Consider the following 27,540-nt stretch of genomic DNA (forward strand, 5'->3'; position numbering starts at 1 on the left):
TAACAGTAGAATTAATGTAAGTGCTTATCAAAAATAAAACTCCACATTTCTGCCTTGAAACCCTCCAAAAATTAGCCCCATTCACTTCCATTGTAAGTGCCACACTGTAATCTCGATTTTTGCGTTTTTTAAAGAAAAGGAGGGACGAGCCTAAATATTTCTTTGTGGTAATCAACATTATGCCACACGTTCTGTCGATTGAGCTTAACTTGTATCAAACCCGGAATATTCCTTTAAAAGCCTTTTATCCCCATAACAGTTACAAACTCATAAATAGAAAACGATGCTTACACAGTCAGTGCTGTGTTAACATCTCGCATTTTGAACTGAAGAGTTCTCTCACGTGGCACACAGCCCTCTTGCATTCAGTGTTGAACCCACACCATTTATAGCCTCGCAGTAACCAACAATCTTATTATGAGATTTAACTTTGCCCTAACTAGACTTGTGAGCGGTGCTCTGACTGCGCTCCAACTCGACTAATAAATCACGGGCAAATAGTTATAACGTGCCGTCGCTGGCGTTGTGACAGACAAACCCTCTCTGCAGAGATATAACGGAACTCCTGCCATGTGTTCAGTATGTGCGGAATACATAAAGGCTCTACCTTGAATTAACCACTCGCTCTTTAATGGATCTTTGAGGATCGCGATTGACGCAGTGACGAGCTGCAGCTCTTTGTATTACAAGGCCAAGAGGAAATTTGTAATTTTGTCTTCCCCCGTCCGATACCTACAGTCTCTAAGAAAATGTAAAGGGGGTTCATGGTGACATAGGGACCCTGGTTTTGGTTACGGAGAGACTGCAAGGCTCTTGCTTCGCTGTGCGAAAGAGGTAAGTAAAAATGTTTTGGAATGCATCTCTGTCGCATCTGCAGATAGATTGTAGATAGATCGTTGGTTTTGTTGGACGATAAATTAAAAGAAACATCGTAAAGCGCAATTGTAATCTGTAACAGAATTTAATGTCATGCAAGTTACGTTTGTCTTTTGCACATCCGCGTATTAGCAACAAATGACTCGGCGTGCTTCTGCCGAACTTGTCTAACTTATAAACGGATCATAATGCGCTGAGAATTGACGATGCACCTAAACGGGCTGGAAATGATCATGATTCGCGTATTTTTGCATTTAGGCGTAATGCATATTGACACTCATTCGTAACTACACTGGGAAGTAGGCGCTGTGAGCGCGTTTCTACCGAAGAGCATGAATACATTTGCATATACTGAAACTATGCATTTGTGCGTTAATGCAATTAGCTGAAATTATCATCAAACAGGTCAGCACTTGGCTAATGTATGAATCTATCTGTTTTAGCTAGTTTAGGTGTTATTTTACTCCAAATCGTCTCGGTTAGAGATGTTACAGGCTTTAATATCTCGCTGTAACATAAACATATCCAGACTGTGCCAAATGTTTCAGGACCCTGGACAGCGACCCGTTTCGTTTGCCGCTAGAGTTCGCCTTCATCCATACAAATGACAGCTGAAAGCCCCCTTTCCGTCATCAATCACAGAGAACTGCGTGATAATACAGTATGTACTTTCAGTGCATGGCAAATACGCTTATCATAACGCATTGTGTCTGTTTATATCAACAGAGCTCCGAAAGTTTTACAGAGAGTGGTAGCTTGTTCATCCATTTCCAGAACAGTTAAGAATAAAAGTGTGGTTTTTATTGCTTATTGTAAGTATAAAACATCAAATCAAACGTATTCCTCTCTAGTTTCTATAATTTTGACTGCAGTGCGCGGCAACTAAGAACGTCTCTCTGAGAACTGCACTTTAGGATTGCTAAATTAAGAAATCATTTGAAGCCTCTGAAGCGAGAGAATAAATTATTCATAACTGAGACATAATAACTGAGTTTGAATCAAAGCTAAATACCTTATAGCTGAAGTGCTATAGTGAAACCTTGAGATGAATAAAAAGAACACTTTAAAACAGATTGCCATGTAAGTAAACCGCCTACACCCCCCACTCAAAAATGCAAATCGAAGCATTCTGTAATGATCAACTGTAAAATCAACTGTAAAAAATTCCAAACGTTCTAAAACTCATAGAGCTGAATTTTGATATTCAACAAGTTAGCTATTAGCTGTTTTGTGTATCTCAAAAAGTGTTGTGGTAAAATAATGAAGTTCAGGAGTCCGAACATACGTAACGAATAGTGTGCGTTTGTTATCGTTGTTACTGAATTATAACAGTTTTTTTTTTTTTTTTTTTACAAATGGTAGGTGAAAACAGGCCGAATCTAAATTTCCACCAAGAAAATTTTCCCAAGAGCTGTGCCCAAACATAACTGACGTTGACTTAATACGTTGGGCCGTTCCGAACAAGTTCTTGAGCTGAAAAGACTCGTAACGAATAGAGCGGAACGCAAATCTCTCTCTCTCTCTCTCTCTCTCTCTCTCTCTCTCTCTCTCTCTCTCTCTCTCTCTCTCTCTCTCTCTCTCTCTCTTATCTTGATTATGCAGCTTGAAGATTTGAGTCAGCTGTTTTGTATGCAAGGTGTCTGAGCCAGGCTCTTTGTGGAGGAGAGAGCAATCGTGCCGCGGATACTGACAAAGAGTGAGGGAGAGAGATATGAGTAGATTGATAGAGAGAGAGAGAGGGAGCTGGCAAGATGAGGGTAAAGAGAAGGTACGAGTCTATATTCGCAGTGTTGGACATAATAGATCACAATGGAGCAACGCTCGTATTAATATCATATTACCTTCCTTTATATGCAAAAGCATATTTTATGCATGCAGCACTCACATAAGGCTTAACTAATTATATAGCTGCCTAATGTGTTTACTCATCCTCATAAAATACATGTAGACTACCATGGCTTTATAAACATAAAGGAGTATGAATTAAGCATGGAAGATTTGACTTTTTCTAGAATGCAAATCGCTGTGCCTGTTCCAGCTCTGGTACAAATATATTACAAGCTTTGGAATTTCATAATTGTGCACATGAATTCTGTACACAAATGTATATTCATGTTAGATATCAGGTGTCTCGGAATATAATTAATAATTGTTCAGTTGAGGCAAGTCACAAATTATATGCTTTTGAGTTTAAACCACTGCCACAAATCATACAACATTTGTATAGTGACTTACTTAATGTCCAAATACATATATACATGCATCTGAAAATAATTAATTATTTCTAACATGCCAATGTTGCATGTAGTAGATTTTAGGAGAGGTACAGATAAGCACTTATACATAGATGGGATTAAACTCATTGCAATTAATGCTTGTATATTAGAAACAGCCTAGGGGTTTCATGAATAAAGTGACTTGAAAGTTCAAGCAAAAGGCCTTATGTTCTTTAGATACTCTTTCACTTTTGTTATTCTGAGCTCAACACATTTTGCCGGCAATGCATTGATATGTAGAGAGGGTAAGTACTAAGCCTTGGGATGGATTGAAATTGATAAGTAATTAAAAACCAAAGCAAATGCTCAGAAGTAGAAATTAGAGGTTTCAGTGAGTATCCAGAGGTGCCAACAATGCATTAAATAAGTGGCTGTAAGTCACAGATTCTGTGACTGTAAATCACAGAAATTAGAAAGCTAATGTCCTGAGAGCTGTTGCCCTTTAGTGCTGTTATATTTTAATTTAGCAAAGCAAAGATTGCACAGTTTTTGTGATTGTATCTCTTGGAAAGTGCACGAATGGCATTAAAAGCACATGTTTATAAAAGTTCTAATTATCATATAATCAGGCAATTTGAGACATTTTAGCATTGAATATTGTGACACGTGAACATTCTGATTAGAATAATGGCTAAATGATATGCAAAACGTATACAAGGTTACATCACAGATTTGTCATTGTTTTTAACAGGATCAATATCCTTGATCACTCTGCATATCAAGTAAGAGCTGAAGTGTGCATATTCAGACACACATATAGTCAAATTGCTACAATTCCTATTTCCACATTCCAATTACTGTAATTAGCCCACATGGGAAACAAAATAGTGATGACTACTCCAACATGATTGATAGATCCACTGCAGTCCAAATATTGGTGAAATGATTTCAAGGTAGATTTTAACATAAAGCTTGAGTCCAGTCTTGTGCTCTTGTAAATTTTATAGGTCATACTTTATAAGGGTTATAGCTGGAAGAGAAAGCTTCCTGCCCTCAACAGGTCCCTCACTGAGACACACAAGGGTATCGATCCTCTCTCACTATGATCAACACTTTTTAATTTCTACTTTCTGTCATTTCTCTCTGAAAATGTTGATCAAATACACTTGTCCGTTTGAACCTCTGGTTAGGAATGTAGTGCTCAGAGGCTGGATTCTATGGCATCATGTAGATGCTGACTGTGTCAGATACTGATTTTTTCTTTGGGAATAATAATAGTAATAAGGCAGATGCTATTTAGGCAGATGCAATTTGCACCATGGTGCAAATAATAGTTTATACTATTTACACCACAATGCAAATAGTGGCAGTTATTATTTGCACCCCAACCCTGCTGCAAATAGTGTCAGATACTATTTGCACCCATATTTAAACACTAACATACAGTATGGGCATCACTGCAGTGTGTTTATTGTGTTTAATTAGAGTCACACAGACACTTAACCTTACCTTAGAAAAAATAACCATATTTTTATTACAGTAACCATGGTTTCACATAGTTTTTTTTTTGTAAATTTACAGCAACCACAAAATTAACCATGGTTAATTGCATTAAAACTATGGATTCTGCCAAAAAACACGGCTACTACAATATTAGTAATAGAGTTGTGCAATCTACACACAAGCGATTCCGAGCCATGGGAACGATCGCAATCGACAGACCCCGCCTCCAGAAAAAACCCTCCTCTGCACTCCCCAACATTCACAGTGACAAAATTACTCCAAATAAATCAACATTTTATATTCATTTTTATCTATTATTTTAAATAGTATTAAAGGAAATATTAAGAGTGGAAACAGGAAATCGGATGGGAAAAAGAGTGGTACAAAATGTGTATTCGAAACACAGTCGCTAGGACAACAGTACACAATCACACGCCGTTTTACACCCCAAGCCACTGCAGCGATGTCTATTGTATAGTTTGTCATATATTCCTGTGGTTTCACCAGACTATTTGGGTGCAAATAGCTGCACTTTGTAGCAGATGCTTTTTACACAGGTGTGCAAATAGACACTCCTTAATATTTTATTATTAAAGAATTAACTCATCAGTGAAATACGTATAGGGTTAAATTTGAATGATTATGAAGATAACAATACATTTTGTTTTGACGTTGAATTAGAATTTAGAAAGCATTATTAATGTCCCATTTCATGATTTAAGTTTATGCATTTGGCAGATTATTTAATACAAAGCAACATAACTGATCCAAAGGATAAACATTTTGTCAATCCATACATTCCATGGGAATCAAACCAATGACTTTGGCAGTGCTAGCCCAATATTTTCAACCAGTTCAGCTACAGCTTTGGCTTATTGCCTAGTGGGACAGAACAGGATCTGCTATTAGAAATGAGACATGAAAGAAAGTACAGAAATAAAGTGTGAGAAACAGGTGCAGGTACATGGAAACAGCCAAATGACCATCTGCCATAGAATGCTTCTAGCCCTTGGTAAAAACTGTCTCATACTTGTAGATCTGATTAATGTCCTTGTCTGCTCACCAAACACAGTTTTAGCAGATGTGAGTTTGGAATATTCTGTAGAACTGACAAAAATCTGAGGATATCTCAGAGGAAATAAAACGGAAAACAAAGGTGTTATCATTCATTTTGCGGTGCTCTACATATGGCAATAGAGGAGAAAAAAGCTGCAAAAGCAAACAAAATGTCTGTCTTTGTGTCATCCATGTAACTGTTTACTTTCTGTTGTGAAAAACTCATGTATAATCTGATTGTGTAGCTTGTTCATCACAGTAAATGATACTTCAAGTTCATGCCACATGACAATTCTAACAGTCCACTTTTTCAATTGTCCTCCTTTTTGTCATTACCCCATCAATCACCCAATTTAATCTGTGGGGCAATCTGGCCGTGTGTAGAGTCATAACGCATACAGATAGTGCACCTCCTTTTATTTCTGACAGACCTATCTTGTTCATGTGAGGTGTACAGAGGAATGCTTTTTGTCTGACAAGATCACATAGAAAAGAATGGGGCAGGTTATCAGTCCTTTCATTAAAGATCACCGGTGACATAAGCTGTGCACATTTGAAAAAGTGACATTTATAGTAATAGCAGATATCAAACATTTTCCATCCCTTTGAGACAAGTATTTGTTATTTTTCAGTGCCATCCTAACATTTAAACAACATTTGAACTTCAAATACAAAGACAGTGGTAGATGAAAAAATGAGGAATGTCGGTCAGTTGAAAAAGCACCACAGGGGAAAGTGCTTGTTCAATGTAGCTTACTGCCTGCTATTGAGAACATCTTGGTCCTGTGGTTGGGCACAGTGGGACTGTTGAAATGACAGATAAATTCATCCTTTTTACAACTCATAAGTGTTATTTCCTCAGGAAAGGCACCTCAGGAGTTAAAGGGATAGTACTGTTTTCTTAAAAATGATAATTCTTTCATAATTCTCTCTATAATTCATATCTCACCCTCATAATATCTCAAACTCGTATGATTTTCTTTCTTCAGCAGAACACAAATGAAGACATTCTGAAGACACATATTAGATGTTTTGTACGTACAATGCAAGTCAATGGGGTCCAAAAATGTCAAGCTTAAAAAAATTATTTTTTTTAAGGCAACATAAAAGTAATTTATACCGAGTGATTAAATCATGGTGAAAAACCTAGCATCACTGTATCTGGTTTGTGTACAGCACTCTGCACACATGTCAAGCACAAGGAAGTAAGAACAAGCTTCTCTAATGAATGCTCCAAGGAGGCTGCAGATGTGAAGATGTATAGTGAATAAGGACTTAAATTTTGGTCTGTTTCTCATCCAAAGTGGTCATATCGCTTAAGAAGGCATAGATACAATTTTATGAGCCCTTTATGTCCTTTTTGTGCATGAAAGTGACTCATACTATATGTACAAAAAAACTCATGCATCCTACAAAATATATTTGTTTGTGTTCTGCAAAGCAAAGAAAGTTATACGAGTTTGAGACGGCATGAGGTTGAGTAATTATCATTTTTCAGAGAATTATAATATTGGGTGAAATATACCTTTAACAACAGAGGTATAGCAATAATTTTAATTTAAGAGGAAATGCACACACACTTTAAAAATGTATAGGTTCACCCCTCCCTCATACTTTTTGGGAACTAAACATCATATTTTTTAAACAAAAATTTAGCTTGACCACAGTTAAAAGAAAAACATTGTTGCTGGCAATGTAAAACAATTTTAAAACCAAGCAAAAGCATCTGTCTATGTAGGACTACTGGGTGAAAGTCACATAATTCATATTCATGAGTGAAGTTGATAAGTTTTAGAATGTATCTCGTTCACTTTTCAGGTTGTTCCTTTGCCTCTCGTTTAGAATAATGAGAACACTGAAATGGAGGAAACACTTCCAACTGCACCCTACAATGATTTGCCCCTTGGTTTTGCACAATAGTTTTGATACTTAATAGATAGGAAGCATTACAAAAGAGAAGTTCTGAAAGTAAATTATTGGGCTGCACAGTTCTCTATACCAGACATTAGCAGTCTTCTTGATGTTGCATGTGTCAAGCAATAAATAAAAGCCTGCCACTGTTAACACATGTTATGCTCAATAAATGAAACCAGAGCATGACAAAGCCAAAAGGGCAGAGCTTCTATGGCCAATATGTGCATTGCTAATATGCAACATTGATCCCTGTTTCCGGAATCCCATTAAGGACTCATATGGTTGTTCAAAGTTCAGGAGATAATTAAGTAAAATGTATTTTAAATTCTATTGACTGCAGATTGCACCAGCTGCCAAGATAGGTTTAATGCATCCGCAGATTTTAAGGGCCTCTAGGCATTTCTTCCACAATGGATCATAAATTTCAGTTTTGGCTGGCAGAGGCATTGTACTTACCTCAAGCATCTGTCCATATTATAGACCTGAGGACTGTTTTAAATCATTCATCCAATGTCTTTTTAAGAGGTTATATGATTAAACAGCATTACTTTCATTAGCCATCTTTGAGAAATCAACTGATATTCCCTTACTGTGCGGATCGAAAGAGCACAGTTACCATAGAAACTGTCTCTGAAGTTGTCGAAAACATACAGTACTAGCATCTACTTATTAAAAATGTGCCAATATTCACACAGTTTGTTGGCCACAGTGTATGCTAACACTCCAATTAGACTGTCTCAAGGCATGGTGGATGGGACCGCTGTTCGCTTCATGAAATTTCATATTACGTTTATTTCATTGAAATGTGTACATGCACCTGGAATAGAATAAATACACCATTCTTGAAAGGTTTAAGATATTGACTACAAAGAATCTCCATATTCATTTAGGAATGAGATGGTAGTTTGATATAATCCTGCTGGTTTGACAATCTGCTTTAGTATCACATCCAGAATTTTCAGACACTCTTGGAAGTGTAGGCAGAAATCCTAATTGCTTTAATAATTGGGATATTTGGTTTCAGTATATTGAAGAGTTCATCCAAGAACATCCCAGAAGAACATATAACTGCTCAGAGGTTGCACTGTCAAAAGTTCAAGAGACTTAAAGGTATAGTCCACCCAAAAAATTAAAAGACTCTCATCATTTACTCACCCTCCTGCCATCCCAAGAAGAATATTTCAGCTCTGTAGATCCATACAATGCATATGAAGGGTGCCAAAATGTTGACGCTCCAAAAAGCACATAAAGGCATCATAAAAGTAATCCACATGACTCCAATGTTTTAATCCATTATATTAGTAATATGATGAGGGCGAGAAAGTAATTTTTTGCTTGAAATTCTTCTCCTTGCTCAGCAGGGGCAGTATTCAAGAATATTGTTAATAACCAAAAACACAAGAAGAAGAATGTGAATGTGACCGGCACCTATCATTTTGCTTCTGAAGATATTGATTTAGCCACCAAAGTCTTATGGATTGCTTTTGTACCAATTTATGTGATTTTTAGTGCTTGTGGCACCCATTCGCTTGCATTGTATAGACCAAAAGACCTGAGAAATTCTTCTAGAAATCTTCATTTGAGTTTGGCAAATGAAATCTGGGATGGCATGAGTGTGATTAAATGATGAGAGAACTTTCATTTTTGGTGAACTATCTCTTTAATGGAGTTCAAAGTTATACAGATGGTTTCATTTCAACATCAAAAGTCTCAGATATTTCCTTTAAAAGTCCTTTGGAGAAATAATAAAAAATAAATAATACAGTCTGGTTCAGGAAGTGAAAATCCATTTTTTTTTACTTCCAAAGGGGAACTCATTTTTAATGATAAAAACCTTCAAAAACAGACCTACCATGAGCACTGAGGTTGTTAACTGATGGTGTCTGCTTCTGCTGAAGCCATCCATTTAAAAAAAATGAAATGTTTAAATTGTGTTTAATAGCTGATTTCCTGGTTAAGAACTACACCAACACTGAATTAAGAACTGGTTGGTTGCATTCATGGCTCTGAATGCTTTTATGAAGACTTATGAAATCTCTATTCAAATAATTAAATAAATAAAATAATGGGAAAAAAACCTTTTGGCTGATAAAAGTGGAATGGCAAATCTTTGACATGCAGTATATAGTTACAAAATTAATGCATAGCTAACATAATCTGTTCTTTGATTTCTTGACCAATTTTAGCACAGTGATGTTACTGAGATTTACATTCATTTATTTATGCATTTGGCAGATTGGCAGAAAAAAAAGAACTTACATTTTTGTTCACTGGGAATCAAATCCATGACCTTGGTGTTGTTGATGCCATGCTTAACCACTTGAGCAACATACTTTAGTTATTTTTTATTCAATTGGAAAATTTGTAGAAGAGACTTAAACAAGACTTTTTCTTAAAACAAGACATTATATTTTCCTTTTCTACCAGATTATAAAAGCACAAGATTGTGTCTGTACTTAGGTCTGTTCTGGAAAAAAAGATAACCACAAAAACCTATAGATTATTTTGCAGCCTTTTAAAACTTTTTTTGTTTGTCAATGGTTGTTTTGCCTTGAGTGGTTCCAGCCATGCAAACCTCTACATAGTCATTTCCACAAAAGCGGCCTCTCCAATGATGATGGATTACAGCATAATGAAAGTGGACATAGCATTGGGATTTCAGGGCAAAGACTTCACAGAGTAACACCTACTGAATTAAATCAATTTAACTCACTATATTTGGGTGCCCTTAGCAATAAAGTCGACCTCACTCCATGCCAAGCACAAAGAAAGCCTTTACAGAGAGCATTGCATTGTGATTTGGATTGCATTCTGACATTCATTCTCCCGTCTTTTCTTCCCCGTCTGTTCATACGCATGGCCAAAGTCCAGGTGGACTTTTGTAATTACCTCGGCATGTTGTCATGCTGCAAAATGATCAAAACCCGTCCCTCATATTCACGTCAATACATTCAAGCCAAATGAGGTGATAATATACAAGTCCTTTACAACAGCCTTGCTGGTGTTGTATGAAGATGATTTGTAGACCTGCATTTTTTTATGATTATAACCCAGGCCAGACAACTGGTTGCAACAGAGGTGTCTCACCAGCTGCAGGATGTGAGGCTGATACTTGACTTGTCTGTACCCACATGCCCTCTGCTTCTCATTAAATGGCACCTGCTTTCAGAGCCAATCATCATGACCAGAAGATTAACTTTGTGAAGGTGGAGAAAGAGTGGAAACGAGAGATAGGGACAGACAGATAGAGAGTGAAAGGAAGACAGAAATCACTTTCTCAATGTAAGATTAGAGATAGCAGTGCTAGTGAGGTGTTATGTTGAAGACAAATATGGATATTTATAGAAGCGCTGCATGACAATTACAGCTTCTCACTTTAACACTAGACCACCTGAGCCACAAAGCAGTGAGAGAGTTAAAGACGTTCAAACATCTGCTCTTGGCTATGCTTGAGTAGGAGAGCAGGGAATACTAGAACGTGAGCAGGCCGTGCTGTGGGTATTTACTTCCATCTGATCCTATCGCTTTTGCAGATTTGTGTAATAAGTGTACATGCTGTTAAAATGTCCAGTAGATTTAAACCTCAGTGGAGAAGGCAACTGCAGTTTTAAAGAGAAATCAGAGGTTTGAGAAGCAAGGAAAACAGATTTTTTTTGTTTGTGTTATATTAAAAAAAGCCTATAGCGATTTTTTTTTTTGGCAAATGCTTTTATCGCAACTTACCGTAAAGTGCATTTAAAGGTACATTTTATTTGGATGTATTCCCTGTTTGTCGAACCCATGACCTTGGTATTACCAGCCAGACTGATCTTTGAAATCTGAAAAAGTAGGTTGACTTTTCTTCATCTAAAATCGGTCTGTGCTTACCTAAATACGAACCACTGCCCCCAGTGGCCAAAATGGTAAGTCTTGTTGGGCATATGGACATGTGTTGCTCCATTTTTTGGGTGTGATTTCCACGGAGGGGTGCCAAAAGCAAGCGAAATGAAGCAAGATGTTTTCAAGTGTATGGCTGTAGTATAGTGAGGATGAATGCATATTTTGTAAACTATACAACTCAAATCGCAAACCTGCAATGTAATAGGGAGTAAACCTTTGAATTGCGCTCGTCACTGATTATGCAAATGTGATTACTTCCTGTTTTCAACAGAACCAGGTCTACCAAGCTGTTGATGTAATGGTCTTCCTGTTGCACTGATCATGTTGTGCCAGTACCAGTTAAGCTACAGAATCACCATTTTCATCTTTTTCTCTGTTGATTTCTAAATATTTTCTGTTTTCATGAATACTTAATGATCAGGCATCCTTGAATAAGGTTTTTAAAAGAATATATTGATTAGTAATGCAATATTTAACACACAAGGCTATAAAATGCAATCGAGGAACTGTTAAAATAATGAAAAGTCAGTGGTGCTGAGGATAATGCCTTTTATTGTGCATTTCATTTGGAGTCTAAAAAAAACAAAAAAGAGATACATTTAGAAATAAAGACTGTTTTAAAAGGTGCTCAATTATGTGCTGGAGAGAAGAGGAGCATGTGTAGCGTGCGTTTTATTGTTGACCTCAGATAGGAAGGCCAAGACTTACAATACCTCGGAGGTAAATAGCATGTAGTCTTCTGCAAAAGAGATTTTAAAATATTTGGATCATTCCTCAAATTGTGGATTGCTCTATTTTTTATTTTTTTTGGTAAACATTTCAATCCCAAATATATTCAAACTGCTTCCAGCTAATGCTCTCAAATGTAACTGGTCCTAAACATTTTGTGCTTGTATAGAAAAGTTAATTAATTAACAAAATGTCGCTGATTTCTCCTCATACCACAAAAACATTCCAAGCCTTCTCTATACCCCCAAACCCCCCAGACACACCCAACTCGTACATCTAATGTCTTCATTTTTCGTTTTAAATGTCCTAAATGTAATCACTGAATCTATGAATCTCTCATAGGATGTGCACACGTAATAAGCCAGGCAATAACAGAAGTGTGATCCTTCCTGAGGCAAACCGATCCCGATCTTATTTGATTAACGTTACACAATTCTCCAGATTAGCTATGAATTATGACCTTTGAATTAATCAACCCCCTCAGTTCATATGCTGTCAACATTATTTGTTATGAGTCTGACTTTTATTACTCCTCTCCACCCATGAGAGTAAAATGTGCTGGTGGAAATACAGTACAGCGCCAAGGCTCTTAAGGCACCCAACTGCTTAAAACGTTGAGGCTAGGCACATTAATCACATTATAAAAAGGCATAAAATCCTGTTAATTCTATTTGATATTCCAATAAGATCTGGGTCTGATTAAAAAACTCTAATCGCTTCTGACCACCATATAAATACACATTACCCAGATTCTGCACAGTGGGAAATATCCCTGTGAGTGCAAAAGAGAGAAACAGTTTTTTTTTTAAACCAGACAACTGTATGCCTAACTGTCTGATTGTATTTTCACGCTTGAATACTAATCTCTGGTGGTTAGTGCCTTTTTCCTTCTTACTTTTAATTAAAGCAGTTTTGTCTTTCACCTCTCGTTACTAACATTGCACCAGAAACCTCCAACATTTTGAACCGTTATAAAGCCAATTTCATATAGAGTTGTGGTTCAAGTTTTAATGCTTCTATTTCCTTTTTTAAATATAATCCAGATATAGTGCAGAATCTTAAATATGCCACGCTTATTTTATGTCATAATATTTCTTTATTTAACATTTTTCAAAATCCTTGAACGTTCTGATTATTATGATTTAAATTAGATATTGAATCACAGATTTTCAATGTGGACTCTGACTTTTGAACCCCATTTTATATATGTAAAAACATAAACATGCTTTCCAGAGTACACCATGTCCCAACATGAGGCTGTGTGTCCCAGGGAGGGAGATATGTGCTGAGAAAGGGGTGTAGTCATCTGCAGAGCACAGTACTGGTTATATATGCAAGAGGTCTTGCTGCTAGTATAGACACTCCCTGAGGAGGTGCACCTCTGATTCCTCAAGCTCCTCCGCCTCCTCTATCCTGTGAGGAAGGGGAAGTGTGTCTCTTGCTGCACACGGCTTTTGCAGATCAGACCTTTGTTTACACCAATCAGCTGGGCAGAAAATTAATCAGTGTTAAATGACATATAACACTTTTATCACACACTAACTGCTTGAAAATGTCCCCCCTACTTTCTAGATTGCTCTCACATCTGACAGTCACCGTTTCACAGGCTAATGACAAATTCATCTAAAGAAGATTATTCTCTCTAGATTCAAGCAGTAATATGCCCTTAAAATGATTTCTCCTGAATTCATTTTTAGTCTGAAGTGTGTGATACTGTTTCTGCACTTGTCAGTCACAGCTTTAAATATTTCCATGGTCCAATCAGTAGTGAAGTACCCACACCTATCGATATTGCGTTTTTTGCTTGTTTATGCTGAGAACATATATTGCCTTTTAAAATCAATACAGTATACAGCTCACACCAGGACGTTATTAATACGCTTAATGGAAAAGTTAATTCATAACAGAGGCCTTACATTGACAAGGCGGCATTAAACCCAGGGAGAGAGAAAACAGAAAATCCATTGCAACTAAATCACATGAAAGTAAGGAATATTTACATTTCATACCAAAACTACTCAAATCAAATGCAATACTGAGTTTTCATTATTCTATGAAAAAATACAGCTACATAACTAATCAGAGCTGTGGTTTAATGGGCAGTGCTTGCAACATATCAGGAGACCTTCAGATGAAAGTGTTCTTGCACTAAAAACAGCTAGACACAGTGCAATGAATATAACAGAGTTGCATGGGAGTCTTGAGGTGTTTTTTAAAGGTGAAGTTCTTTTTAAATTACCACAGTGTGTGAAGAAATTTGGCACACCTGCATGATACACAAAAAACACACAAAAAAAACAAAACAAAAGAACAACAACAAACACAAAACAGTTAGAGCAAAACTCTCGAGGTAATCTATGTAGCATATGTTTACGGAGAGAAATTGTTAAAAACAAATAGCTTAGCTTAAAAATTTTTTTTTTAATAATAATCAGAATTTTTTCAATGACACAACTTTGCAATAATGCACTGTAAAATAGTTAATAGAGATGCACTTTTTTAATTTTTAAATCTTGTTATGCATGTTTTTTATTTGTGCTGAACGTTTAGCCTTTAGTAAGGTAGAAAAAACTGTGTGGGAAGTGGTAAACTCATCATTCTCTAAGGCACATGTATTTTTATACAGTAGTTGAACATCTAAGGAGATCAAGCAGTACTCTATGGTTCTACGTGCTTGCTTGTCTACATTTGCTGGTATATGTGTGTGTGGACAACACGTTTTGGCAGCAGGTGCTTAGTTATAGTGTTATATGCTGGCAGTGGGCCCTTAGGTTACCGCTGCCTCTGTCATACCCATGTTTGCACTGGGGTGCATCTGTGTTCATTCCTCTTGGGCTCTGAACAGCTCACTCTCTGCTCTGCTCAGAGGTAACATTAACATTGGTTAGCATATAAAAAAAACAAAAAAAAAAAAACTGTGCATCGGTGTTACCTCTGGAGTTGATCTCTCCTTGCTTAGTCAGTTTAGAGCATGGGGAAAAAATGGGCATGAATGGTTTTTCGTGTATTGCCTGGAGAACTGGTTGTCTTAGCTGGTACTGAATAATAGAGGAGACTCAGTTCTGGACCACAGTGATAGAAGCAGGCTTTTGTACACCAGTTCTCAACTATCCAAGCGAAAAGCCAGAATACGGAAATAAAGGTTTAACAAACTCGAATGCAAATGTCCTATAACCCCTGGTAGGAGTTTTGGAACGCACCTTTGAGGTTTTCAATAGAAATACAGAAATGTGGATCAGGCAAAAAGACATTTGACTTTAGAAATCAATATACTGCTTCCTCTCTGCTGTTCTTGGGGATGTTTAATGTTTCCATGGCTCATTGGATTTTACATTTCATACATTCTGTAATTTTTAGTTTTGGTGCAAAGCTGGGCTGAAACATTGTGCATGTCTTTTTATAATTTTTAATGACTGACTAGATGTTCTGTATTTTTGTTAGTTATAGAATCAACTGTTGCAAAACATCTTGGTTATGTGAAGTGTAAAACTTGTTCCCTGAGTGGGAACTGCGTAATTGCATTGGGACACACCCTGAATGTCACGTGGTTATAAAGGAACTTGGACAGGATGAAAAGGTCTAAGTCTGCGTACCCCATGCATAAAACGAGAGACATTGAGAATGTCTACCGACAGAGACTCCATTGATAATTGCATGAACTGGATCTTCACCTCGCACTGTACACCAAGAAGCAAAAACATGCCACTTGAACATATATAGCTTCCAAGTTGATGGAGAGCTAGCATTCAGAATGGTATCAATCACAGCTGGGGATAACCCATCATTCAAAAGTGCACCCCGTTGAAGCGCCATAACCATAACTTACATAAGTCTGCCAAACTCTCTGCAGAACTGCGTGAAGCAGACTAATTGGTGGAAATGTGTAAAGATGTGTTGTCGGCTACTGATGTGCCAATGCATCGATGCCCAGCGGTGCCGGAGGCAAGATGGAAAACCAGAGGAGACAGTGTGATATCTCGCTTGAAGCAAACAGATCCACTTTCGCTCTGCCGAACCTTCTCCAGATTTGTTCCTTAATCCACTCTCTGGGCATCACCCCTGTCTGAACAGGATATCCGTCCCCAAATTCAATCAGCCCGGAACATGCACGGCTCGTAGGGTCAGCAAATTGTCCTGCGCCAGTGCCAAACTTTAGTGCCAGCAGCACCATGAACATCTCCAGACTGTTTATTGCCGCTGGCCCGTCCATACCCCGCATGCTGGACGACCCTTGTATACAGCGCCCCAACCAGTGGAAAAGGCGTCTGTTGTTAAAACTATGTGGGGTCACACCTGTCCCAACATTCCTGCCATCAGAAGGCACCCACGCGTCACTTTGAAGAGAAGGAACATATGCGTCAGTGGTTGGAGTCCCTTTGTGGAGTTCATCTAGCACTGAAATGGTCTTGCATGCAACATGCCCAGGGGAATGGCAATGGAAGCCGCAATCATGAGTCCCAAAAATCTGTAAAATGTTCTTGTAGGGAGAAAGTGTCCCACTCTGAACATCGCTAGACACCTGCGGAATGACAGAGCGCAAACTGGAGACAGACGTACCTGCATCGCCGGCGAATCTATCTCCATCCCTAGAAAAAGAGTATGTTGCCTTGACAACAGGACACTCTTGTCTAGGTTTACACACAGTCCTAGATTGCTAAAATGGCTGAGAATGTCATCTCAATGTTGTATAGCCAAAGTCTCAGAGTGGGCTAGAACCAACCTTTAGTCGAGATAAATTTATTCAAATTCCTCAAAATAAATAAATAACGTTTTTTCCCCCGGTATTTTAGTGAAGACATAGATGGCACAAGATTTGCCAATTCAGTATATTTTCCATTACAAAGTAATTTATCCAACCAGTTTAAATATTTTGTCCACCATAACATTATTGTTCTAACAAACTCTTCTCAACTGTCAAACGCAACTCCTCAGATGCCCATAAAATGATGCTTCGTCATCACACTTGTAGTAAAAACATTCAGTCAGTGAACTGAATGAATGAATAGAACACAACAGGTGTATTGTTTTATTCAAAGACTAAAAGCTGTTTATTTGTGCACAGCATAGAGTTACAGATGTGGCTTACTTGTCACATTTCTCTCATGAAACATAAAGAGAATATGAGAAACTGTTACATATGATTACTAAAAGCAAATTCTCCTGTTTTAAACAAGCCCTAAAACACCATGATACAATGTGTAGATTTTAAGGGTCTGTTATCTTCACAGAGCAAGTTTAACATCTGAAGCGGTGAAAGGAGGTTGGGTGGCTGCACCCGAGTCCTAGTGTTGGCTGGATCCAGCATCTTTCAATGTAATTTATGTGTTTTTATTCTCCATCAACAATGCGATTTTGACACGGTGCGACTTATAGTCAGGTGCAACTTTATTTCCGGAAAATAAAGTAAATAATAAAAAATGTACAAGAAAAAAATCTACAAATTGGAAGAGACATAAATTTGTTGGTTTTTAATTATCCAGTTAGCGCTTTTGGCATCTGTGACCTCATTATTCGACGATACTTGCGTTGTTTGCATAGCCGAATTTCAAACATTACAAGTTAACTCTAATAAGACAGAAAGAAAACATTGACATGTTCATGAAAAGGAAAACTATTGATGATGGTTTTGTGGGATAGTTGTGTGCTGTGAGATATTTTAATCGTAAAAAGTGTGCCATGGCAGAAAAAAGGTTTAGAAACACTGACCTAAACCACAGTTTATTGATGGTTCTTGCAAAGGCAAGCATCAGGGTTACTATTGATAATACAGTACTTAGTGTTAGGGATTTGAACAAATTATTTTCTTAATCTGTATTTTGTTTTTGTTATATATTAACTTCCTTAAAACAAGATACATTTACAATAAGATTTAGTATTGTTTTCAGAGAAATCCAATATAATTTTGTGATGTTTATGATTCAAAGGAAAGGAAAAAAATATTTGCCAATAGAGTAGGAAAAATGTAACGGTTTTCTGTGTATTTTCTTTAACCAGTTTTAATCTTTTTTCTTGTTTAATCACACAATTTTATTACATAAAAAAAAAAAAAATATTATCTTATTTTGCTTATACAGTAAATATTTCTTGTTTCAAGTATGCTTGGACATTTTAAACAAGAAAAAAAGTAAGGACATTGTCATTGTAATACAAATGTTCAAGGCAGGGCTGGATTGGTAATCTGGCATACTGGGCATTTTCCATTTGGGCCGACACACTTTGGGGCTGATCAGGGGCAGACTGGCCATTGGGAGAACTCTGGGGTTAAGCTGAAATGAGCCACCATGTTATGCTGAATGGGCCACAAAATGGTGGTGCGACATACCGAAGGGGGCAGCGATATGCAGCAAAGGACAGCAATTCCGGGCCGATTTCTCTTCCCGGTCCACCCCGGTTCAAGGTCTATGAAAATGTGATACTGATTACTGTCACGATTCCCCATTGTCTGCTCAGTGTTTCACCTGTCACCTCTCATAAAACTACACTTCCCATAATTCCCTGACTCCTTCCTGGTGGTGTTTTTCAAGGCTAGCCTGACCGGTTCGCTCCAGGGGCGGTTGCCACCGGCGACGCGCGGCTGGACGCTCCGCGATTTAGTGGAAGAAACACTGAGCAGACAACGGGGAATCGTGACAGATTACAATGTTTTGCTTAATTAATTAGGTTAATTAATTCGATCCTTTTTGGATAATGGTATATGATATTTACACCCCAGAGAAAATTGTGCCAGATATTACTTGCATGCCAAACCTGGTGCAAATAATGGTAGATACTAAATGCACCCTGGTGCAAATAGTGTCAGATACTATTTGCACCCATATTTAAATACAAAAATACAGTATGAGCATCACTGCAGTGTGCTTATTGTGTTTATTTCGAGTCCCACAGACATACTACATTAACCCTACCCCTAAACCTAACTTTAACCTTACCTTTGGTAAAAAATAATAACCATGGATTCACCACATTTGTGGTTTTCTGTAACCACAAAATTAACCAGAAATGAAAGAACCAATAAGGTTGACGTGACACTGACATGTCACTCTGTTTACATCAGTTGATCAATTATTTTATGTGATTAAATGACTTTTTTGGTATATTGGTAAAATAATCATACAAAGTGATTTAATGCCCATAAAAGACTTGCGTCATGGAAGACTTTTATAAAACTTTTGGGTACTTTTTTAAGCTTTAAAGTGAGGCACTATCAACTGCTATCTTATGGAAATTGCAATCACAACTGATTTTTTTTAATTTTGTTTTATTATTCTCCTTTTGTGATCTGCAGAAAATTAATATGGGTTTGTAATGACATGAGGATCAATAAATAATTACAGATTTTTCATTTTTGTGTGAAAAAAAAAGGAATTCCACACATAAAATGGCCCTATTATCTAACAGACATCACTGAAATAGATGTCTTGAGATATTACACCACCACCACCACCACCACCAAAAAAAAAAAAAAAAAACACATACAGTCAGAAAGGTCACTGCCTCCCAATCATTTTATGCATTCAGATTTGCTGACATGTCACTGGACTGCAGGGATGTTTTAGTTGAGAAAGTGTGTTGTTGATTGGATGGGGTAGGTCTAATTCAGTGGCTAAGTTTGACAGAAGTTAGCAAAATGACTGAAATAACTTACAATTACTTTAATCCTCTTTTACCCCTTCTTTATGATCCTGCTATTTTGATAATGTTAACCATATTCTCTCAGGTCCATGGTGAGATGTTCTGCATGAATACCTCAGTAAAGACAATCCATATTTAAGCAACACCACATGTCTGCTCTCATAAGAATAAGCAAGCATTGGAAGAGAATGAGTTGGTTTAAACATGCGTGTGACCACGCAGCCACTGGAGGTTGATAGCAGGAAGTGATATAATTCACATTCAGTCAGGAGGTGAGGAGTCAGATGTGCTATTGTTCTTCTTCCTCTCCTCTTCTTGCTAATCAGATGCCTGCAGTGGCCACTCCTGCTGCTATTATTCTCCCCTATAACTGACTCATTCCCATAGGGGATGCATTCAGGAGCTTTATTGTCTGCCTTCAAACTTGGCACAGTACAATTAAAGTGTTTTCTTAAAGTGGTTTTGTTTTCCTACTTATCATATCTTAATCCCTAGGTAATCCCATCTTTTTCATTGCAGCACCACTGCCAATCCCACAGGCCCTGCGGTCTTGGACACTTTGGTCGCTTTTTTGATTGTCCAGATCATCCTAGAAAAGTGGCCTCTATTTGCGGGCATTCGTTTCCATTAGAACCGGGAATGTTGGTCAGATTCTCAGTATTTTCTTTCAAGGGTGAAAGAATATCCCTAAGCGATACACAGATTCATGAGGTCTGACAATAACAGCTTCTTAATTGGATTCATTTAGTCCTGATCACTGTCCTCATTAGCAACATTTGTGCATACCGATGTCAACTCATTCTCTCATTGTTTTTTCGCTTCCCTCTGGAAATGCACAATTATCTTTTGTAAATTAATTTTAGACTTCCACCGAAGTGTGGTCAATCATTAACATGCACATGGACATAATGGCCAGTGCCACCCTCTCTTGGTTTGCTGTATCATTGCAACTGGCAAACTGGACACACATGTATGTTTATCTCTCCTTCGCATGCACATACATCTAGGTCAGGAGGAGGTTTGAAAACATATGGCTCTTCTCATGTTCGCCTGCCTCTAATCCTCGTAATCCATTATTTGTCATGCTCGGAGTGCAGGGTTCGTATTGGAAGTCCAGGAGGAAAAGAGGATCAGGGCTGGTCTGAGAACAGAGATAGGGGCCTCAGCAGCTGCTGTTATCTGATCAGAAGCGACAGAACCTTTTGCACGTACCTTCGAGGCATGTCCCTGAGGCTGCCACTGCTATCACTGTGCATAAGATACATCTGCCAACATTCATTGATATACTGTTCTCTTAAAGGCTATCATAGGCTGTGACACCATGTCAGTCCTGGCTCTTTAGTGGAATGTTATGGTGTTAAAATCCGGAATTTTCTGTTTTTCCAGGGCTGGAAATGTTATAGATTTAGTCAATTTAGTAAAAAATTATTTCTTCTAGTTACACTCTGCTCTAAAATATGTAATTACATACATATTGTCTATTATTTAGAGCTTGTGTCGATTAAATCTTGCTCCAAAGCCATAGTAATTTCAGGTTTGTGAGTGAATTTGTTCGAAATCATTCAAAATGAGTAATTCATTTGGTCTGAATGATTCATTAGTGAATCAGTCTGAATGATGGTTCAATGGTTAAAATGGTAAAAAAAAAAAAACAATGCATTTTTCAAATCTCTTATTCCAGTTTAAGGTGCAATAACACATAATCTTTCAAATTCATTGTTCAAAATAGGTAGGAACCCTATAAAATAATAAAATCTCTTATTCCAGTTTAAGGTGCAATAACAATCTGAAGGACATGGGATCAATTCCCACATAACACATAGACTGATGAAATGTATTAAGTGGCTTAAAGCTTCAGCTTTAATGTGCAACAAACAGTGAATGCTTTCAAACAGATATCTTGAACACTCACACTATCTGCAACTGGTCAGTCAAACAGATAGCTGTGCCCCAAACTCACACCATTGGTTGAGCCATTGCCATTGCCGTGTCAAGCTAGTCATGATGCACAAACAAACAAAGCAATCTTTTGAAAGTGCTACAAAGCCACAGTGTTAACTTTTCAAAATACGAATCAACCTAAGAATAGGTAAACCATGCTCTACCAGAACTGGAACATTTTACGTAAAATATCATGACTGCAGTACTGCTGCTCCCTATATGCATATTAAGTAGTCTGTGTAGGGCACCAACTCCCTTGTGGGGGCACCATATTACGCTTAGGGGGCAATAGAAACTCCACCGGCTGGTCTTCCTTGGACGTTATACTTTATTCAAGGACGCGATTGCACAGAAAATGAAAACAATGCAATAGCATGCGGAACACAGACGATCACCTCGCACTACATTAGATAATCGCCCCCCTCCAATTACATCAGATTATCACAACGATCACCCCTCGTCAATCTGACGATTGCAGAACACTCTATAGGGCATTAATTTGGCAAGCTCTGGCCCTGCTCGGCTGACTGTGCTGTATTGCAATAGATTGTGAGGTGTCTTGAAAAAGTGAGCAGTGAGAAAATTACAGTCATGTACTTGCTTCACTTCTTTTAAATAGGATATTGATTCCTATATCTAGAAAACATCTTTGGACTGGTTTCTTGTGTCTTATAGATAATCATGTGAGGGCATGCACTGATGATGTTTGAGGTTTGTGTGATTTATAGCTCCAAGTAGGAACGGCTGATGGCTGCTCAGAGGGTTTGTACAAGCTATGTGCCATTAGCATACACTCTACCCTGTCCCCGCTGGCACAGACTCATGTCTGCACTGTTGTTGAGAAGTTCCTGTCTGACTGTGTAACACAGTTGTCACAGTAGGGTTTTTGCCCTGTGCTGTTTACACCGAGAGCAAGCGGTAGATGTGGGGGGACGGGATGCCTGAACACAGTACACAAATGAACCCATAATTCCACCAACTCATAGTCCAGGCCCCTTACATTAGGTTTGATCCACTTCCCCCCTTCAAGACTCAGGTCCCTCTAGCTAGAGTTGGGGTACTTGAGTTTGGACTCTGACTCGTGTCTGAGTCACGAGTCCAATTTTAATGTACTTGGACTTGTCACAGACTCAGATGCATTTTTAAAAGGACTTTACTTGGACTCGAGCCTTTGGGACTCGGAATCTTTTTCCGAGTCCATGACATTTGTGATGCAATGGAAAAAATAAATCTATAAATAAATAACAAAACAGAAATTAATGAACACAGTTCTGTATGCATGTGTGACCTTCTGCAACTTTGACCAAATCGAGGCTTAAAGGTTCTTGACTAGGCCACCTGATGCCTCTCACACCAAGATATACTTTCCTGCTAAATACCTAATCTAAGGCAAGCAGGTTCATAGAAATACACCCAAGATAGACTAGACAGAGACGTGCTTCCAAAAAATAACAATACTTTATTAATCAAATATATAATTAAAAGAGCCACACAGTCATGATAGCGGCACGATAGGTGCAAACAAAAGGGCTTGGCCTAAAGGAAAAGACCAAGACTGGTATTGGCTGCTACCAGAGTTAATATAATTGACAATACACAACAAGGCAATACTGACTCACTGTCAAGGTAGGCTACCGGTCTGGGATAAACGTGAAGTTCACCAACCGTGCTCTGAACTCTGGTGCCTACAAATCAAATACATATACACCCAGCACACACACACACATAGGCACCGCCACTACAAGCAAGTGATTCAATCAATACTGTGAGGTGCGGTTTTACCACTACAATACGCGGTGCAGTGCGTGAAGATGGACCCAGGGACGAAAAAGTTGTTATCTCGAGCAGGGTGGATAGAAGATACAGCTGGACAAAATCTTAACAGGACTATGTAAAATACTGGAACAGCCAATACCACTTCAGTCAGACGAGGCTCTAGGCGAAGGCCATGGCAACATAACCAAACAAAAGAAAATATAAAAGAAAGGCAAAACTATTGATATTGATAGTTTAAGTGTATTTACACTTAACAAGAGGCAAGGCAAAGCAGCAGGAGCAATCTGCCCACAGACACAAAATCATTAAAATGAGTGCTTGATATACACATGCACAGATAAGTCACATAGGATAACAAACATTTCATAACAAACAGTCTATTTCTTTACCTCAATGTGACATAAAATGACACAGTGGAGAAACAGCCCTTGCGCCGGTCTTCACAATCCTACATAACAGTTGTTACACACAGCATATTCATTAAATACATTTCTATTAAGAGTTAACAATTAACACAGTCATACACTACGTCATGACACACAATCAGACTCATTTTACATGTGTTCAAGGCTATTGGTCTGAACACACTGGTTCTACCCGTAACACAATAAACATTTACCTTTTAGATGTTGCGTCATAATCGCGATACAGCTACCCGGCGTGCCTTGCCCAAGACCTATGTGCAAATGTGCTCATTAAAATGCATATCATGTTCCATCAATGACACCAACATCATGACTCAAAATAAAATGCACAAAAATACCTTCGGTAGTACACAGCACGACTACCCGGAAGCATCTGGCAATCGATCGGACACCTATTTTCCAATAGCCTAGTATTAGATAAACAATACTAAATGCTCAGCTTGCTACATCATATAAACATTTACACATACCTTGGTTGCACAAAGGAACCACGTATCGAAACAGTACAAGATTGTAGACTTTATCTGGACACCAGGGAATCTCTCTTAGCCCGTTGTAAAAACGGTTTTATAGAAACTGGCCTAGCTGCAAATGAATTGTTAGCCACTCAGCGGCTAGCTGAGCACAGTGACGTCAGGGGGCTACCGTAGCTGCAGAGGGACAAATTTCACCCAGACAGTGTCTAGTCTGCCGGTTACACTCGCAGCTGTATTAGCCCCTGAAGTTGTAGACATAAGCTGTGTCTCGTTTCAAAGGCTGCGTGCTAGGTAGGATGTGTCCTTTGAAGGCTGCAGTATACTGAGCGTCCTCCTTTAAACAAGCCTCATTTAATCGAGATGGCCGTCTTGGGACAAACTAAAATGGAATGTAACATGGGTGCTATGACAGCACACCACTCTTTAACAAGCATGAGCGCTTTGAGTCAGAAGGGAACAAAGTCCCTTTGGAAGGGAATGTATGAAGTAAATTTTAGGAGAGTTCTAATGATATAAAGAGAAAAGAAAATATATTTTACAGGTGTACTTTTAGTCTATAATACTTTATTTTAATTACAGTATAAATTAATATAATTATACATATTTTATACTCTGCACCCGTCTACTGGTGTACTTCAACTTGGGAATTATATTACTTGCATTTGAACATCATATTTACAGGTATATTGGCGTAAAGTTTATAGACATTTCCGTTGAAGCAAATAATTGTGGGTTGTGGGTGCCCATGAAGCATAAACCTCAAGTATCCTCCGAATTCCTGCATTCAAAATATCCTACTTGCTTTTATGAAACGCGACAAATGCGACTGCTTTGCGGTTTCATCGTGGTTAAAAACTTAAAATCAAGAACTTCATTGAGTCAAGTCACCCACATCATGTCTCTCACAGTTTACTAAGAACAGCATATTGAAAATACATTTTTTAATTAATATTGTATATTAAACGTTTTTTAGGCGTAATGTATCTGCACATGTCGGCATCTGTAGTCTCTTGTGGTCCACACAGAGTTGTCAGCTTGAACTGCTCCATAATCGCTTGATGAAATAACTAAATAGTCAGTGGGGAAAATAATCATTGTTAAGACAGAGAGCAACTCTAAACAGATAAACAACACCTATTATTCATTATTAATTGACTATATTCAAAGCATTGAAGAGCTGCTTAAAATACATTCTTTTACAGCATCTGTCCACCATTCACAACATTGAAATGTGCACAATAAAATATAATGATATTTTGTGCAATGAAATGTTTTGTTTATAATTTAATTATAGACTATTAAATGTATGTATTATTTGATGATAGAGTTTGTGTATTGGGTATTTAAAGATTTCAGACTGATTGCAGACCAACGTGGCTGCTGCTCAAGGAAATATCAATTGTTATTATTTTTTTATCTTCTGTGGCAGGTGCTACGAGACGCACACGGACGCATCAGGGATTTAGGTACACGAGCAGCACACAGAACTGCCCTGCATTGTGCTGTTTCCTGCAAATTAACTACAAAAATCATGTCCGTGACGACATGGCCCTAATATTATCAGCTGGCTTTTCCAGTGTATTTGAATGTAACATTTGCAGTCAAATTGTGATACGTAACTTCTCAGCAAGTGCTAACTACTTCTGTGTTGACTCATTTGTATGTACTGCATTTTCCCAAATCAGTTGGCAGATAGAGAAAAAAGATTTAGAAAGTATTCTCAGTACAGACCATTATTTCTTTAGAATTTTAAATAAAACAAAATTAAATTGACAAATTTAAAATTAAGCTTAAAATATTGTTGTTAAAATATGATGCTGAATTTTAATTCAGATTAATTAACAGATTCACTCAACTCGGATTCAGCCTGTTATGGACTTCGTCTTGAGTCCGACTCGGCCCCTTTTGGGCTCGGCCTCAATTCAGACTCGATTGTTTTAAGACTCTGAGTTGACTCAGACCCGACTAAGGTGGACTCGAACCCAACACTACCTCTGGCTGCTGGAGCTACAGTCAATCACATTAGAGCAGAAGACATCTCGAGCTACTCTATCTCCCTGATCACTCTTTGAGATCATTACTCTGATAGACGTATGTCAGGCAGTGTGGATCAGTGGCGTGACATACGAGGATAATTTGCTGTCTTACATCCCAGCTACTTAATGGATTCGAAAGACAAGAGATCTAACAGGCAAAACTGAGAGAGAGAGACACACTTCACTCCATTGGCACTGTCTGCGCCAGGCACCTCCTACGGCTAACCTGTCAAATCAAGACTGCCATGCAACTCTCGCTACAACACTGAGAGAAGAATTTAAAGTATTGTTCTAGCTTCTTTAAGTGAAATCACAAATAATAGATTATTACATAGTTTATCTAAAGATCTTGTGTGCTGTGAATGTAACTACAAATTTCAAATCAACAGGCATGATGATTAGAGCGTTGCTGATGATGCATGCTAGGTACAGATTTTTGAAATAGTTTAAATACAAGAATAATTATAATGTAAAATAAAGAATACATATTTAAGATTTAGCACTACAAATTTGTGACAATGGCCATGTTAACTCCTTTGTACAAAATTTTCAGATTTTCACAGGAACGTCTTTGGAACATTCTCAGATCATTTTAGAACAACATGGATCATCAGATTTTGCACAAAATTGTGGAGTTCATGCTAGTTTGAGTGAGTATGGTCATTAAGCAAAAGGGGAACACACCAAACAAGAGTTTTTTTATGCTATTATGCTGATAATATAATTTATAAGAAAAAAAGCGAAGAATTTTCATTAGTGGTCTTTTGGACCGCACTGTAACATTTAAAGAAGAGGAAACGCTTTGCAAAGTTTGAAAGTCTTTGTTTTGGAAGAAAGAGCTGAGCTGACAAATCTTTTTTTCATTCAAACAGTGATGTTGCCGTAAGACTTATCAGTTGAAAAGAGAAATGTCCTTTGTTGTTCTTGAAAGGCTCCGCTGTGTTACACAACGTACATAATGTTGAGCCTAATAAAAGAGAAAGGGACCCATAGCAAAGAGAAAAAGTGGAAACAAGGGAAGCCAATGACAAAAGAACAAATATCAACCCACACATCCTAAGAGGATCTGCTGTTGAAAAAG

At 37.9% G+C, this 27,540-nt stretch overlaps 1 long non-coding RNA gene across 1 annotated transcript in view; it reads left to right on the top strand.

Annotated features, from left to right (window-relative positions):
* Window positions 1-459: 459 nt before the first annotated feature.
* Window positions 460-27,540, top strand: part of LOC127647944 (uncharacterized) — a 116,666-nt gene continuing 89,585 nt past the window's right edge. The window contains exon 1 of the long non-coding RNA XR_007971118.1: window positions 460-834. This is a non-coding gene — a long non-coding RNA (uncharacterized LOC127647944). The remainder of the gene's footprint in view (window positions 835-27,540) is intronic.

This window comes from Xyrauchen texanus, chromosome 8 (assembly GCF_025860055.1).
Source record: "Xyrauchen texanus isolate HMW12.3.18 chromosome 8, RBS_HiC_50CHRs, whole genome shotgun sequence".
NCBI lineage: Eukaryota > Metazoa > Chordata > Actinopteri > Cypriniformes > Catostomidae > Xyrauchen > Xyrauchen texanus.